The 16841-nt window shown below is 40.7% G+C and overlaps 1 long non-coding RNA gene across 1 annotated transcript; it reads right to left on the bottom strand.

Moving 5' to 3' along the window:
* Window positions 1-245: 245 nt before the first annotated feature.
* On the bottom strand, window positions 246-3077 carry LOC139082825 (uncharacterized). The gene is made up of 2 exons (XR_011539089.1): window positions 2983-3077; window positions 246-627 (listed from the first exon to the last, which is right to left on the bottom strand). It is a non-coding gene; the product is annotated as an uncharacterized lncRNA (long non-coding RNA).
* Window positions 3078-16841: the final 13764 nt, after the last annotated feature.

Genomic DNA, 16841 nt, shown 5'->3' with positions numbered 1-16841 from the left:
GGCGCGCCCGGGTCACACAAAAGCTCCTTCAGGTAGCAGAGCCGGCGCGGGCCTCAGGGATCCTTTTCTCCTCCGGGTTTCACCCCCCTCTCCGCTCTCCTCTTCGCCGGCCTCCTCTTTTTAAACTCCAAGACAAGGAGCTCCATCCTCTGCCTTGGTTCTGGGGGCCCCCTCCCGGGGAGGGCCTTTGATCTCCCGGGATAATGGCAGATGGAACAATTTAACTGCTCCGTACAGGTGCAGAGTTTACTTGACAGGTTGGGGCTTTTATTTCTAGCACATTAGCCGGGCGCATACAAATGGGTTTTTGACAGACTCAAGCAGGTAAAATAGCACCGAGGCTCCGCAAAAGCACGGTCACACCTGCCGGGATGGCACAATTTGAAAATGCTGCATAAATTAAAGACAGGTAAAACCTCGGAGTTCCCTGCTGAGTGTTTTTTTTTTCTTTCTTTTAACAACTTGCGAAGGTGGGGTGGTGGGGGGAGAATCTCAGATGAGTAAACAACAAATGAACGCCTTGATCTCCTCGTGCTCAAAAGAAGCAAGGATTCGGCGGTGTGATTTCAAGTCGGTTCTCCCGCGGTGGAGGCCGGTAACACTTGATTGATATTCACCGACCGACCGCTGCAGAGAAACGGGAAATAAAGAAAGGCCGTGACAATATTTCCCCTTTTGCTTCCTCTAAGGTTAACTTTCTCCCCTGCCACTTGCCCACCCCCCATCCTTCCTCTCCAGGTGAAAGATTGTGATAAATTGTGCCTACGTCATGAGATCGCCTTTCTGTTGAGGAAACCTTGGTAAATATCACCTTCTAGGTATAGTCAATACGGCTGTTTAAGAAAGTTGCTAGGACTATTTTGAGGATTTTTCCTATGGAAAAAAAAACTGTTTTGGTGGTTGTAAGCCCTTGTTTAGTTAATCCTGTTTTTCTAAAAAAAATGTCACATAGGATTTTTTTTTGTTTTACTCTTCCGACTTGACTGCATACATAATTTTCTTACAACAAAAGTGTTCCAGGACATTCCTTTTGTGAAATGGCATGTTGAGAAAATTTAAAAGTTGCATCGAATGATGTTATTTGGTGAAAGATTTTCCTTTATTTTCTTATTTTATATATATGTTTGTGATAATATTCTCTATGTTATCAAATTAGATTATAAGCCAATAATTTAAAGCTTTCCTTTTATCATCTCTGTTTTTGTTTAGCAGTTTCAAGGGCTTTGCTGTGCTAACTTTTCTCATTCAAAATCATTGTAGTAGGCAATGCAGTCAAGAATTCCCAAGAAAATTTCAGTTTCTTGAGAAAGGGGGTAGTCCTCTCTTCGCTGTGCTTCCAGTCCAAGTAAGATTAACCTGTCTTTTCTTCACCTGCCTCCTCACTAATGAAATGGGAGTGCCTGTGTTTAGAGAGAGCATTTACAAAATGGGACAGATCTACTCCCGTCTGTAAAAAATGGTGGGCTCCTAACAAAGGTGCTGTCTTTGAAAGTCACAGCGTTCACTTCGCCTACTTGCAGCAGACTTTGTACCTAGAACTTTCCAGTCTCTCTTCCAGTGAAATCACCATCTTGGCCCAGTGTTGCCTAGAATCATAAGATTTCAGAGAACACTTAAGCCAGTCCCCAGGTTTTATACAGGAACTATAAATAAGGATGAGAAGCTGAGGGCCAGAGATATAAAGTGAGTTATTTTCTACAGGATAGTTTACATTCCGTTGTCCCGTCAATAAATTCCTCCAATGTTGCTGAGCGCCAGTATGTGGAAGGCACTAGGGGGCATGCAAGGATGAAGAAGACAATCAGAATGAGGCCCAAGAAGCCCCCTCTCCAGCAGAGGTGTGTGTGGGGGTGTGCACACACAAGTATGTGCACATGTAGGGATTATGGGTAAATGAGCAATTAGCATATGGTACATCAAGCACTAAAAGTTTGCTGTACGTAGAGTGCTACAGGAGCACAGAGGGATAAGTGGCTCTAACAGGGGAGTTAGTGACAACTTCACAGAGGAAGTAATTTTGAGCAAGCAAGGACTCAAAGACACGAAAGAATTTAAACTGTTTAGAAAACAGTGCAAAAATGCATATGGGCAGATTTATTATGGGATATGTTGGAGGAAGTCACAAGAATAAGCCTAGGGACTAAGGTCCCCCTGGTATATTGCAGGCATAGCATGTTGTAGGTGAGGATAAAGTTAGCATGCCCATTCTCACAAATGGCCAGGTAACACTATCCTAAAAAATGTATGACATAAGATTATAAGGTAAGGGTCATTCATTGTTTGAGCAAGTATACTAGAGCTTTTTAATTCACATACGGATCTTTTCTTTAAACATTTTTGGAATTGCTTTTAGAGCTACTTAGCACATTTTAAGAAACTCTGCAATAAGGACCCATCTGTATTCTGCAAATGATTCTGACCTTAGAAAATCGTGAAAAGTAATTTGGAACTAAGCCTGATGAATAAGAGAAGTAGTGTGACTTTGTTGGGTGGCATTGTTTTTGGAGAAAAACTGAGCTGTAACTATGATGCTATAAGTCAGATAGACATTCTTATGTGTTTCTAAAAGGCAGTGACAAAAGAGAAGATCCAGAAATATTTGGAACAGTAATGATTTTTAAAGAGCAAATACTTCCAAAGGTAACTAGTTTTAAAGTAAGCACATTGGTTTGTTAAAAAATCAACTATATTTCTTTAAAATATATTTGTCTCACTTTGTAGTCACATTTTGGAATGTCCACGGGGCGTAGATTATACCCCTAAGTGGGCTGCACCCTTGTAAGTTATGGCCGAGACTGTGAATGGTTCCTGTATTCTTTCTTCTCTTCTTTGATGTACTAAAATAGCAACTGCAGAATCTTATGGTCTTGTGACTAGGTTCTGGGAAATGGAAAATGAGTGGAAGTGATGTATGTAATCTCTATCTTGAGCCCATATAGGGAAGGGACGTGCCTTCCCCTTCCTTTGTCCCCTTCACACTACCTGGATGGCCCACATGATGGTAATGAGTCATCTTGTACTGTGCAGATGGGGCCAAGAGTCCAGGGATGACAGACACGATGGAGGAACCCTGGGCCTGAAACTGTGGAATTGCCATGACATCATAGAACGCTAATTCCAAGACAGTTCATAAGGGAGAAATAAACTTCTGTGTTTTTTATGTCCCTGCATTTTAGGTCTCTGTTGTAGGAACTTGAATCTACATCTTAACTATTAATCAGTGGTAGATTGAACAAGAGTGTGTGAAATGCTCAGAACGATTATTACCAATACCAGAAATGCAATGAAAAACGTTTATTCTAATGAGGGTGGGTTGGTGGCGTCTTTGAAGGAGAGTTAACTGTTGCAACCACCTGTGCTTCTCTTGTCACACAGGGGAGTATGCGAAATTGCCATTAGCCTTTTACTCAAGCTCAACTTTCTTTGTTCTCACATTTCAAAATATATCTGCAATGCCACCTTCTTTTCACTAAAAGAAGCTGTTATGTGTCTGGGACTGTGACTTTAAAAATTATGAAGGGGGCCAGCCGTGTGGCCAAGTGGTTAAAGTTCAGTGTGCTCTGCTTCGGGTGGCCCAGGTTCTGGGGTTTGGATCCCAGGTGCAGACCTGCCCTACTCATCAGCCATGCTGTGGAGACATCTCACATTCAAAGTAGAGGAGGACTGGCATGAATGTTAGCTCAGAGCTAACCTTCCTCAAGCAAAAAAAAGAGGAAGATTGGCAACAGATGTTAGCTTGGGGTGAATCTTCCTGACCAAAAAAAAAATATATATATATGAAGATGTGTTGTGAGAGAGACATCATAGGGAGAGCATCAGCTAGATCTAAACCCAGAAGGTCAGGATAAGCTAAGCCTTCATGTGAGGAAGGAAAGGGAGAGAGACAGTTCAGTAGGCTGTGCTAGATACTTGGTGAGATTTAACTCATCATCACAGTGGGTGCTCTAGCTCTGCTTTCCATACGAAGAAGCTAAAGCTCACAGGATTGAACAGCTTGAGCAAGCTCAAACATTTGAAACAGCTTATCCAAGATCATATGTCTAGCAAGGTGTCAGGCTGGAATTCAAACCTATTCTGCTATAGACTGATGTTTGCGTGCCCCCAAAATTCATATGTTGAAATCCTAACCCCCAATGTGATGGTATTCAGAGGTGAGGTCTTTCGGAAGCAATCAGGTCATCAAGGCGGAACCCTCACGGGTGGAATTAATGCCCTTATAAAAGAGACTCCGTGTGAGGATGCAACAAGAAGATGGGCATCTATGAATCAGGAAGTGGGTCCTTATAGAACTCAACTTTCTGGCATCTTAATTTCAGACTTCCTGCCTCCAGGACTATGAGAAAGATATTTCTGTTGTTTATAAGCCACCCAGTCTATGATATTCTTGTTATGGCAGCCCAAATGGACTAAGACACACTCTGCAATAGGACTCTGTTACTAAAACAGCATCTTCTCTTAGTAAATGCTTTAATCAAGTAAATGGTCTAATCACACGTTTGTGATTAGACCCAAATCACAACCCAAATCGATGTACCCCTTAGTCATTCACAATGCCACCCCTTGATTGTATTTTTCTCTTAGCTGATGGGTCCTTTGTTTCTTGTTTCTTGTCTCCCCATCACTAGGGTATAATCTCTGCAGCCAATTCCCTGCTGCTGCACCCTCAGTGCCCAGAATATTCTAGCCACTCAACCACTATTTGTTGAATAAATGAATAATCAAATGAACCCAAGAGACTGCAATCACCGCAAGAGATGGTTCAGAGCTACTGTTGTATTCACTGTCTCTTCTTGCCCCTCTGTGTGGTGTCTGTCATAGGGAGGCCATGACATAGGGATGCTGTGTGCAGACCCATATCTCAGAGTGTGCAATCCATCTTTTTCTACCAATTTGCCTTTAACACCAGTGCTTTTGCAAACTACCCCAAAGCAGCATCATTTTGCAGCATTTTAACAAAAGGTGCTAAACAAGAATCCCCAGGCAATGGCATTAATCCCTAAACTTCAGTGATGTGTCTTGTTGACTTAAAATGAAGAGCCTGGGGCTGGCCTGGTGGCACAGTGGTTAAGTTTGTGCACTCTGCTTCAGCAGGCCAGGGTTCGCAGGTTTGGATCCCGGGCGTGGACCTACACACTATTCATCAAGCCATCCTGTGGCAGCATCTGACATACAAAAATAGAGGAAGATTGGCACAGATGTTAGCTCAGGGCCAATGTTCCTCACCAAAACAAAGACAAAGACAAAGCAAAACAATGAAGAGCCTGCCTGTCTCCAGGTGGCTGATACAGGCGTATTCCCAAATTCTGCCTTGGATGGTGACTCTCAAGAAGCACATCCATCCCCACCCTCTCCCAGGAGAGGACCCTGACAGATGGAGGGCCATTTCAAATGGAGAAGAGCCCTCACTTGGTTTAAGGGCCTCTGAGCAGTTAACTCAGCCCCAGAGGGAAGCTTATACATCTAATATAGCAAAAGAGTCTATAGCCATTTGGGGCTGGGAAATTGTGTTCCACCAATGGGAATTAAAGCAGTACGTTGAGAATTTGCAACCAAATTTCTCTTTTCATTAGAATACATTAGAAATACAATAAAATGGTCATGACTTTTAAAGATTATGGGTGGGTAAAGATCACCAAATTAAATTCACTAAGCCTTTACCTCCTTTCCTGTTCATGTTCTCAAGTACCATTAGATATTTAATCAGCACTATTAACTCAACTTTAACCCAACTTGAACGTGACTATTACATATTGAAATTCCTTAGGATATAGGCCTTTTAATGCTTATTTTCACTCACTTTTAGGAAATTTTATTCATGCTTATAATTTCAACCACCATCGGTGTGTTGGTGATTCCTAAATTTGTATTCTCTGCTCACACCTCTCTCATGAGTTCCATCCTACATATCAACTCTCTGCTTGATGTTTCTACTTAGATGTCTCACAGGCACTTCAGCCTCCAAACCTCCAAGATGAGAACTTAGGATTTCCCCTCACCCCAGAATCTGCCCTCTTATGTTTCCCAGCTCATAGATGGCACCTCTGAGCAACTCATGGCTCAAGCCTCGAATCCTAGAGTCATTTCTGGCTTCTCTATCACCCTCGCATTCCACATCAAATCAATGTCTGAGACCATTTAGTTTTTGTCTCTTATACACCTCCTTAATCCATCCCTTTGTCTCCACCTGCAGTCACCTCTCTGGTCTCATAATGTCGTCTTTCAGGTAGACCTGGTTGTTATTCTCTGTGCTAACTCTTTTGCTCTCCTTGAATGTGTTCTCCACTCTGCATCCAGGTTATCTTTCTGAAATGTAGATGTGTTTAAGTCACTCCCCTATTTGAATTCTTCATTGCTTTCCGTTGCTCCGAAGATAAAATACAAAAGCTTTCGTGTGCGCCAAACGCCCTGCAGCATTGGCCCCTGCCTGCACGTAAGCCTCATTCAGGGCCACTCTCCTGCCCACTCTGTGGACTGGCGTGCTCAGAGCACTTCCATGCTGTTCCCTGTACTCCAAATGTTCTTCCTTCTCTTCTTTGTCTGGCTAAGTCCTGAGCAGCCTCCCAGCTTCAGCTTAAATACCGTTTTTCTCAGGGGAGCCTAGCCTGGCTAGGACCCCAGCTAACTTAGACCCTCTGTGTGTTCCTTGTTCATAACTCTTGTTCCCTTTGTTACCGTCATATCCCTAGCCTGTCTCAGTCTGTGGCCTTGGAAGACATTTGGTGAAGAAAAGAACGGATGGTGCAAATCACAGGCTGAACCTGGAGTAAGCTAGACCCTTGCTGTATAATATTTTTAATAAAAATAGGGGAAAGTAACTCAAATTAGAGGGACACATTTTATTCAAGTTATTGGTGTGTGTTGTTATGTGATATAACATGGTAGTATGCTATTAGATGGGGCTGGGAAAAACCAGTAGGATGAAATAACTATTTAGAAAATATAAATGGGCTTGTAAAAAAATCCCCTTCACACACACACACACAACAAAGCAAACAAAGAAATACTTAGAAATAAATCTAACAAGAAATATGCAGGATCTGTATGTTAAAAAAACCCTGCAAAGTCAGAAAAATATAGGACAAACAAGAATATTTAAATGAGTGGAGGGATATACCAAGTTCCTGGATAGACATCAGTCTTGTAAAGTTGTTAATCCTCCTTCAATTAATCTCTATATAGTATAAAATAAAATCACATTCCCATCAAATCAATATATTTTGGGGGGTATTTGACAATGGGACTCTAAAATTTACCTGGAAGAATTGAACAGGTAAGAGTAACCAATAAAGTATTTTAAAAGAAGAATATGTTGGGAGAACTTGCACACTCAGAGACTAAAAATAGACTAACACCAAGTAATTAAATTGGTGAGATAGTATTATGACAATCGACAGAACAAAGACTCGCAATAGAAATCTCTGGGACAGATCCGTATATAGATGGGGTCTTATTGCATGCTAAAGATGACATTTCCAATTAGTGGGGGAAATATTTTTTTAAATAAATCCAATTGAGTAATTCTCTAATTACTTGGAGTCATTAATGTAAGATCCTTACCTCCTTCTACACCAGATTTATTAATTATGAATTAAAGATGAATTATGATACCACAGTCAGAAATTATTAAAGAAAAGATGGACAGGTATGACTACACAAAAGTTTTCATCTTGTATAGAGACCCACTATAAACAAATTTCAAAGTCAAATAATAAACTAGAAAAATACTTGAAACATATATGATAGCAAGATGGGCAAAGATGTTAATGGACAACTTATGAAAGAAGAAATACAAATAAGTAAGTTATAAACAGTATGTTGAATTTCACTGGTGATCAAATAAATGCAAATTAGAATAATAAAATACCATGTTTGCTTAACAAATTTATAAAGATTAAATAAAATGATCATATTTGTAGCATCACGCACTTGTAGAACTTTTACAATTCCTGGTAGATTTATGAAATGGAGGCTATGTATTGCTTGCTCCTAACAGTTATCCCCCATGTCTAACATGAGCTGGCATAGAGTAGTTGTTCAATAAATATTCTTTTAAATGAATAAATGCTTTTCAATGTCTTTCTGGGTTTCAGGAAACAGGTACTTTCAAAAACTCTTGGGGGCCCACCCGGTGGCATAGTGGTTAACTTCACACCCTCTGCTTTAGTGGCCCAAGTTTCACTGGTTTGGATCCTGGGTGCAAACCTACACACAGCTCTTCAAGCCGTGCTGTGGTGGCGTCCCACATAGTAGAACTAGGACTTACAACTAGGATATACAACTATGTACTGGGGCTTTGGGGGAAAAAAAACTCTTGATGTGATTAATATGATGTTTTTGGATGACATTTAGGTAATAACTGCCAAATGTCTTAAAAGTTTGTATATGTTTTGAACAGTGCAGTCATATATGACTCAATTTGCCAGGGAAAGGCCTGGGTTACACAACTGTTGTCCTGATATAATGGATAACAGTACCCTCATTCACTCTCAGATGTCCTGGTTGGGATGATGAAATATATGGTCATCATACTCAGCAATAGATAAATAATTATGGACATGTGCACTACCAAAGCCTTTTGAACTTAATCTTTTCAGAGTTACATATAATTATACAAAAACAGGAAATGACTTAACTGTCTAAGAAAAGAGATAATTTAAATCGGTGTTCACCATCACTGACTGAATATTAGACTGACCTGAGAAGTTTTGAAAAACTGCTGATGCCGAAGTCCCTCCCCAGACCAATATAGTCAGAGTCTCAGGAGGTAAGCCTTGGTCGTCTGTATTTTATAAGCTTTCCAAGTGATTATAATGTGCTGTCAGAGTGAGAATTGCTGATTTAAATCAACTAAAGCACACATCCACAAAGTAGAATATTTTATGGCCATTAAAAATGATGCTCTTGGGGCCGGCCCTGTTGCGGAGTGGTTAAGGTTCTGCGTGTTGCACTTTGGCAGCCGGGTTCACTGGTTCAGATCCCAGTGAGGATCTACTCCACTCATCCAGCCATGCTGTGGAGGCATCCTACATACAAAAAAATAGAGGAAGATTGGCACAGATGTTAGCTTAGGGCTAATCTTCCTCAAGCAAAAAAAAAAAAAAAAAAAGAGGAAGACTGGCAACTAATGTTAGCTCAGGGAGAATCTTCCTCACCTAAAAAAAAAAAAAGATGCTCTTGATTTGTATTGATTAACATGGAGAGACAGCTGTAGTATACTAGGTTAAAAAACAGGTAACAAAGTATCATGTTCTTTAGAATCTCATTTAATTTTAAAAATATGTATTTTTTTATTGTGGTAAAATATACATAAAATTACCATTCTAATCATTTTTAAGTGTACTGCTCAGTGGCATTTAATATATTCATATTGTGCATCAGCACTATCTAAAAAAATATTTTCTAATTAAATTCAAGGACATTTCATTATGCTCAATACATATTATATATAATTATTTATAATCAAATTTTATACAGAAGTATAGATCTCAAAAGACACCAAACGTTAAATGTGACTATGTTTACATTTCTTCCTTTTGTTTATTTGAATGTTCTACTTTTTCGTAGGTGATATATTATTTTCCTATTAAAAACATCTTATTTTTAAAATTCACTGGGATAGAATCTGTGTTTTCCTCAATATACGTTAACATATATATATATTTCAGCCTTGCTTACACAGAATTTAGCTTAATATAGGACATCTTTGGGCTCAATCCACCAATTTCATTTCTGAGAAGAACAAGAAATTCCAGGTCTTACCTTTAACGTGGTCCCCATGGAGGAGCCCTGGGACAGCTTTACCAAAGCCTTGGTCAGAGTGCGGCCCACCATCTGCAAGGTCATTTTGGAGAAAATAAATGGTGAACTGCGTTGGTAAAATTACCACATTTGGTGAAATGCAAGCTATGTGAGTTGGTGAAATATGGAGGTATGTGTATTTGGCTCATTCTCTTTTAAATCCAAATGATTGGGCTATTATTTGGGCAGCAAACTTCTTTCTAACAGCTGTACTTTGTCTATCACCCTAGTCCTGATCCTGTAAATCATAACCAGATGCTAGGTTATCTCCCCCAGATATTAAAGGTAGAGTGTGAACTGCATATCTCTTAAAATACTTCCCCAAGTTTGAACGCAGAGACTGTTTAAGGAGGTGTTAAAGTTTCTATTCGTTAGGCTTGCATGCTGAGGAATAAAATATGCCTCATCTGGCCATATTTCTGTTAAAGCTACTACAGGTTTATGGGAGTGCTAAAATGGTGCAGCAAACATGGAAATTAGTGTCACCGTCTTATAAAATTCTTTATATATCGCTCTTATTTTCGGGAAACATATGATGGTTATTTGGCACTTTCGGATAAGTAGGTTTGTTTTTCAAAACTTGAATTCCTGTCAAATCCACAGCCAATCCATCAGTCCGCTTTTCCACAGCCCCTTTCATAGACAAACACGGTTAAGCACTTCAGAAATATCAGATTAACATTAATACCCAATGGATTAAAAACCAGACAAAAGTGGGCTTAGGAAAACACTGCAAGTGGAGTTTGAAGGTAGGTGTACGTCATATCAGTTTCCTGCAGGGCTCAGCTCTCAGAAATTTGAGGGGCAAGAGGACCACTTAAAAATATTTGCCATTTTGATGAGCCTTGAGGCGCTGAAAGCATCTGAGGGGAAATAAATAGCTTGCCCAGGACAGCCTAAGAGGCTCTTTACTGAGAGTGGCTCAGGTCCAGCATTCCAATTGGAAAATTTCCTCTTTTCTTTCCTTTGTCCTTCTCAACTCAACTTCCTTTCTTTCTCCCCTCCCCCATGCATTAATCTGATTATGGATAGGTCTGCTGCTCTGTAATGCAATGGAACAATCCTGTGGCTGGCACACCAAAAATACTAAAATCATTATACACTGACAGGACAATGACTTTGGCTTATCGGTGTGAGGAAAAAAGAGCCCATCATATCAGCTGTTTAACACACAAATGAATACAAGGTGAAAAGGCAGCGAATACCGCGCTTGTCTCAAGTGTCGTTTGGTGTGTGAGTTTATGACTTCCAACAGTCCTGAGACATATGTAGATAATACAATTGTAGCCACGAAGATGGCTGAATACTATTTACTCGTGTATAAAAATTCCTCTAAGGAGGGTTCATCTGCTTCTTTGAAAGTTTCTCTGCTCAGCCTCCTCTGAGGCACAGGGACTCAATGCTTAGCATCCATGATAGCCTCACTGCTGCAGAATCTAAATTCGCCCAAAGCACATCTCATTTTCTCAGGCAATTTTATATATTGGGTTATGTTCTTCTTTTTTTCAAAAACTCTCAAGGACTCTTACCGGGGTTTAGATAATTAAAAATCCCTTAGATCATTATTCCTATATTCTAAAAGGGTGCTCAAATCAATGGCACATTATTTTCATTTCCAGGAGTTAAGAGTCTATGGGCTTTTAGAGATAGAAAGTGTAATTACTCACGATTCTAAGGTAGAAATTAATGACGTGGTTGTTTATTGCCCTAAACACTGATAGGTGATCTATTGTTATATTTTAGATAAGGGAAATCTCTAACCCATCACTATTGGAGTATTGCATTGCCTATTCGGGAGCTAGGAAAATGTTCACAAGAAAGGTCGTGTAACTGGTCACTCCTTTTTGTTTTTTCTTGCTATAACGGAATGAAAAAATACTTTGTTAATTTCTTAGCAATATTATCTCATTAGTCCTTGCAAAATGTGGTTTTATGGTTTTCTTACCTTGTTTTCCTCTGTTATTTTAGTGACCTCACCTGTGATTTATTATGAGAAGATGACACGACACGCTTTAATGGCAAAATCAAGAGAGGAGAAGTCAGGATGCTGAACTGCAACTTGATTTCACTGCAGAATACAGCAAATCCCTTCATTGCTCTGGCCATCAATTCCCTTCGAAAGGCTGTAGGTCTGGTTGTACCATTCATCGCCTGCTCAGCTATTCAACCAGCTGTTCTCTGGAGCACAGCTGAGAGTGGGGTGTCCACTTGCTCACTCTGAATCCAAGAGTTTGCAAAATCCATGCACTGGAGTGTGGCTGTTTTACTAATAAATGATTCCTCATTCAAACGTATTTTCTCTTTTTTTTAAACACTACTCTAACAAGCTGGCATGTCAGCTTTTCAGGCCTATAGCAGATCCAAAGCCACATAATAGGTGCTCAATAAATGTTGATTAAATAAACTGAACTGATGAGAGAGGAAAGGAGAAGGCTGCTAGAAGACTAATAGCACCAGTAAAAGTAACAGGTAAGAGAAGAGAGAAGAGCTGTTAAAGAAAGTATAAAAAAAAAAAGCACAGCTGCCTGTTGCAAACTCAGTAAAGGAAAAGAATCCTAAATGCCCTCCCAACCCTTGGAGGGTCAATGTTTTATAGAATATATAATGATCTGGACATAATAATGAACTCCCTCCACCTTTTATCATAAAGACTTCCTTCAATAAGATATTAACACAAGAGGATTTGTGGCCCTTAGTTACTTGGAAAATTAATTACAAAAATTATTTTTAATAGCCTCCTGTGAGACATAAAAATACCCATGTTAAATATGTGTCAAACTCTGAAATTTAAGCACAAATGAAGGGAGCAGTTGGGTGGAATCAATTATGCTCTGACTGACTCCTCAGACCCTGTGCTCTTCATTTATTCAATTCATTCATTTGTTTAAGCACACTGATTCAATTCATCCTTGTTGAAATCCAACTATGGGCAATATTGTGTGGTATGTATTGTGCCCCGCGGAAAGATTCAGAAGAAACTTCTTCTCCCTCAGAAAAATTACAGTTCAGTAGAGACGATGCGCATATGCACAATGCTTATATTGCAAAACCCTCTGTGAGATGGGCAGTAAGAGTAGTTCAAACCCAAGGCTATAGATATTCTGAACAAGAAGAGATCATCCTCTGAGGCTGAGGCAATCAGAGAAGGCTGCCTGACAGAGGCAGCATTTAATTGGGTCCTCAAAGGATATGTAGGATTTTCATAACTGAGACTGAAGGGGAGGCTTCATTGAAGGCCAAAAACACAAACACACTTTGGGGGATATGTAGATTAAAAAGACATGACCCCTGACCTTGCAGGTTGATAATAGATTTAGAAATGGAACCAACTAACTGAACAGGAAGGCAGAACAACATAGGGGCTACGGCAAAGGAACAGCAAATGGAAGAAGGAGCAGCGTCAGTCAAAGTCTGCAGGTGAGAACTCCAAAGTCAGTTGGAGCCAGGAGTGGACCAATGGTGCCCAGCTGCTAAATCCACTGACTGGTAGAAACCAGACTGCTCAGAGACCCCAGTCTCAGGGCCAGGTAGACTCTGTCACCTGACAGAATTAAGAGTAGAGGGAAGCAGGGCCTGGAGCAAGTGAGGACCCACAGAGCAGGAGAAAGGCAGAAGGGGGACTAGAATGAGCAGGACATTGACCTACAGCTCCTCTGGAGAGTCTCAGTGCTGGAGCTCTGAGCCAGTGGGACATAATCACCTAATGACATGTCTGCCTTCTTTAACAGGCTGGTCATGACCTTGAGGACAAGGTCCTTGCCTGGCCTGTTTACCCTTTATCTCTAGGACATGATTCTGTGCCCAGCACGTGGTATAAGGTGATCAAACATTTTCTGAATGAATGAAGAATGAATGAATGAAGTGGAGACAGCCCTACTCCTTAGCATTAGGAGTATTAGATTAGACTCCCATGGAATTTAGAGGATCCAGGAAAATCCCTGTTTCCCCCATATCTCCTGACAAGCTGTGCAGTACAATTTACTTTACTGAGACTGCTTAAAAGCGGATTTGGGTTCACGTGTTCTTTTTTTATTGAGATGTAATTGACATATAACACTATATTGTGTTCTTTTTTAAGATGCGAATCCTTCTAGAAAGCACTCTGATTTGTAACCTCCCCCCTTTTCTTTTTGTTGCGGAAGATTGTCCCTGAGCTAACATCTGTGCCCATCTTCCTCTACATTATATGTGGGACGCCGCCAAAGCATGGCTTTATGAGTGGTGTATAAGTCTGCGCCCAGGATCCAAAACCATGAACCCCAGGCAGCCAAAGTGAAGTGTGCAAACTTAACCACTATGCCACGAGGCTGGCACCTGTAACCCATTTTTCAGTTAGATAACATCTCTCCTATCCTTTTGGGGGGATCAGTTGCCACTGATAGAGAGAGTTTTCAATGAGCTTTTTTTCCCATTTAAATGGGAAATGAAAGATGATTTTGGATCTCAGGGGTCCCAACAGGAGAGCAAATGCTCAGGATAGGACCCAAGACCAAGGGAGCTCCTGGTGCTGAAAGAGCTGGGCTTTGGACTGGCTATTTGGGGCAAATGGGCTTCTTTTCTGGGTTATGGAATCTCAAAGAGCTCATATATTTAAAGGCTGTGAGCTGGAAGCCTGTTTGTAAAGCACTGTGTCTCACTGACATATTTTGTTTGGCCAGTACAATATCTAAAACATGGTTAACTAGTTGCCATAATTTAAAAATTGAGAGAGTCGTATAAGAATCAGAATTTCTAGATTTTCTTGAACAATTGGAAGATCTGACTTGACTGGGGCCTCATTGCCAGATAGCTTGAGATAAGTGGGGGGGTGGGTGCTCCCCTCAGAAGGACATGCCCTGTGAAGTTCACCACAGGCTCCACCTGTCCCTGCTGCCTTATACTCTCCCTGGTGTAGTCAGTTACTTTAACTTTCTGGTTCCTATAGGAAGCTGAGTTTGTGGCTCATGGACTATACCATTGTGTTTTACCAGTCTCCAGTTAACTGTGTTAATCCTGTTGGTATTATTGGCATTATTACTGCCTCCCTATGGCATCCAGGAATGAAACTAGATATTGTGGGGCTGAAGCTTATACAATAGGGAGCCATCTTTAAGTCAGGAACTTGTGGCACGAAGAGTCTGTGTTCTTAATATGATACACTGCCTAACACTGAATTTAGTTCATACATTCCAAATTACAACTTTAATCGATACCAGGAAAATCAATTCATTCTCCTATTCTTTCTTTGTTTTCAGGGATAACACATGTCAAACATAGAACCTATAGGCTCAAGAGCAGCTGGGCACAGAGTCTCTTGGGAGTCCTTGTTCAGGTAAATGAATTATATAGTTTTGGTACAGGGAACTCCCTGAGAGTTATATAGGATGACAATCTGGTCCCCGCATTTTTCGATTCTTCTTCTACAGTGAAGAAATGAATCAGTGAAAACTCCTCCCCTGACTTATTTTTGGACATAAATTGAAATCCTGATTTATAATGTTTTGTAGCCTCTGGAAAGGACCACACAAAATAAAAGACGGCTGCTATGACCACTGAGCATGCGTGAAATACCCAAATAGCATTTGCTAATCCTGACCAGGGTGGTAAGAGAATTCATGGCTTAATGCTGTGAGCACCTCGACTTCCCATGTAAGTCACTAGAAAAACGAGGCCATGGTGTCCCAGACTTGATGGAAGAAAAGTGCGTGCGGGTCCCAACCCCAGGGGCCAACTGAGATCGGAAGTTCTTGGATGAGTGAATCTCCCATAAAGTCATCCCAGAAAATATTGACCTTTGAAGCTAATTCTTTTTAGTGTCTTTTGCATCTAAACCTGGTGGAGATATACTGGGGAAGAAGAAATTAACGTAAGCCTCTTTCTTTGAAGTTAATTATGGCACACTTGGTGACTCAAGGATGGGTGGGCCATGTTTGCAATTTGGACCTCACGATGTGGTGTCCACAATTTATCTCACTTCACTTTCCATTTTCTCTTTCCAAGAGCCTTTGATCCCTCTCTGTTATCAAAATTACAATCTACCCATATATTTTTTTAAAAATCAACTTTCCTTGAATCTGCAGCTTTTCTCTTGCCAGTATCTTATTTTTCTCTTTCCACTTCTTGCCACATTTCCATATTTTTGCCTTTACTTTACCCTGCCAGTTGGCTCTTCATCTTAATCAGCTGCTACCACTCTGATGCTTTCTGCTCAAACAAAGAGCACTAATGTTGTCAGTCAAGCCTTTGTCTTGGCTTTGGAGCTCCTCTTTCCTGCGTGACTTTCTGTACTTCAGAACTACCCATCTTTTGAAAACTGGCTCCTTTTTGGCTTGCAGAATGCCACACTGTTCTGGTTTCTCTCACACTCTTTCTATATTTGTTTCTTTTCTTGGTCTTTCCTGCTTCTTCTGCCCCCTTCAACCATAGGCATCATACTCCAAAATTCGATTTTTGCTCTTCTTGTTTGGCATTCTCTCTAGCAACTTATTGATCATTTCAAGGAAGAAGTCTCCTAAATCTATAGTTCCGCATCATTCTTTTTCTCTAAGGGCAACCTTGTGTTTTCATCTGTCCCAAAAGCATTTAACATCAGTATCTAGCAATCAGCCCAAACTCAAGATTTTCAGAACCAAACAAGCTCTTCTTTCTAACGTATGTATTTCGCCAAAAGGTTTCCTTTTTTACTTCAAGTTCAAAATCCCCAGGTCACATTTCTGACTCTATTCACTATGTATTTTTCAAATCCTGTCAAATTCTCCTTTGAAATGTCTTCTATGTCTCTTTATCCCTTGCTTTCTCGCTCCCTTCGTCCCTGCCAAGGCCCTTATCAGCTCATTCCTGGATCACAGAAGCAGCCACTACCTGGCCTCCCTGACCCCAAGCTTTCTCCTTTCCAATCTTACCTTCGTGCCACTGCCAGACTAATCTTCCTTAAATGCCGCTTTCATCTTGTCACTGTCTGCTCAGAAGCCTCCCATGGCCCTTTAATCACACAGTGTGAGCTGAAGGAGACCTTGGAGTTCATCTCATCCAACCCCTCACTTTATAGACGAGGAAACTGAGGC

This window comes from Equus przewalskii, chromosome 4 (genome assembly GCF_037783145.1).
Source record: "Equus przewalskii isolate Varuska chromosome 4, EquPr2, whole genome shotgun sequence".
NCBI lineage: Eukaryota > Metazoa > Chordata > Mammalia > Perissodactyla > Equidae > Equus > Equus przewalskii.
This window is presented reverse-complemented; position numbering and strand designations above follow the sequence as displayed.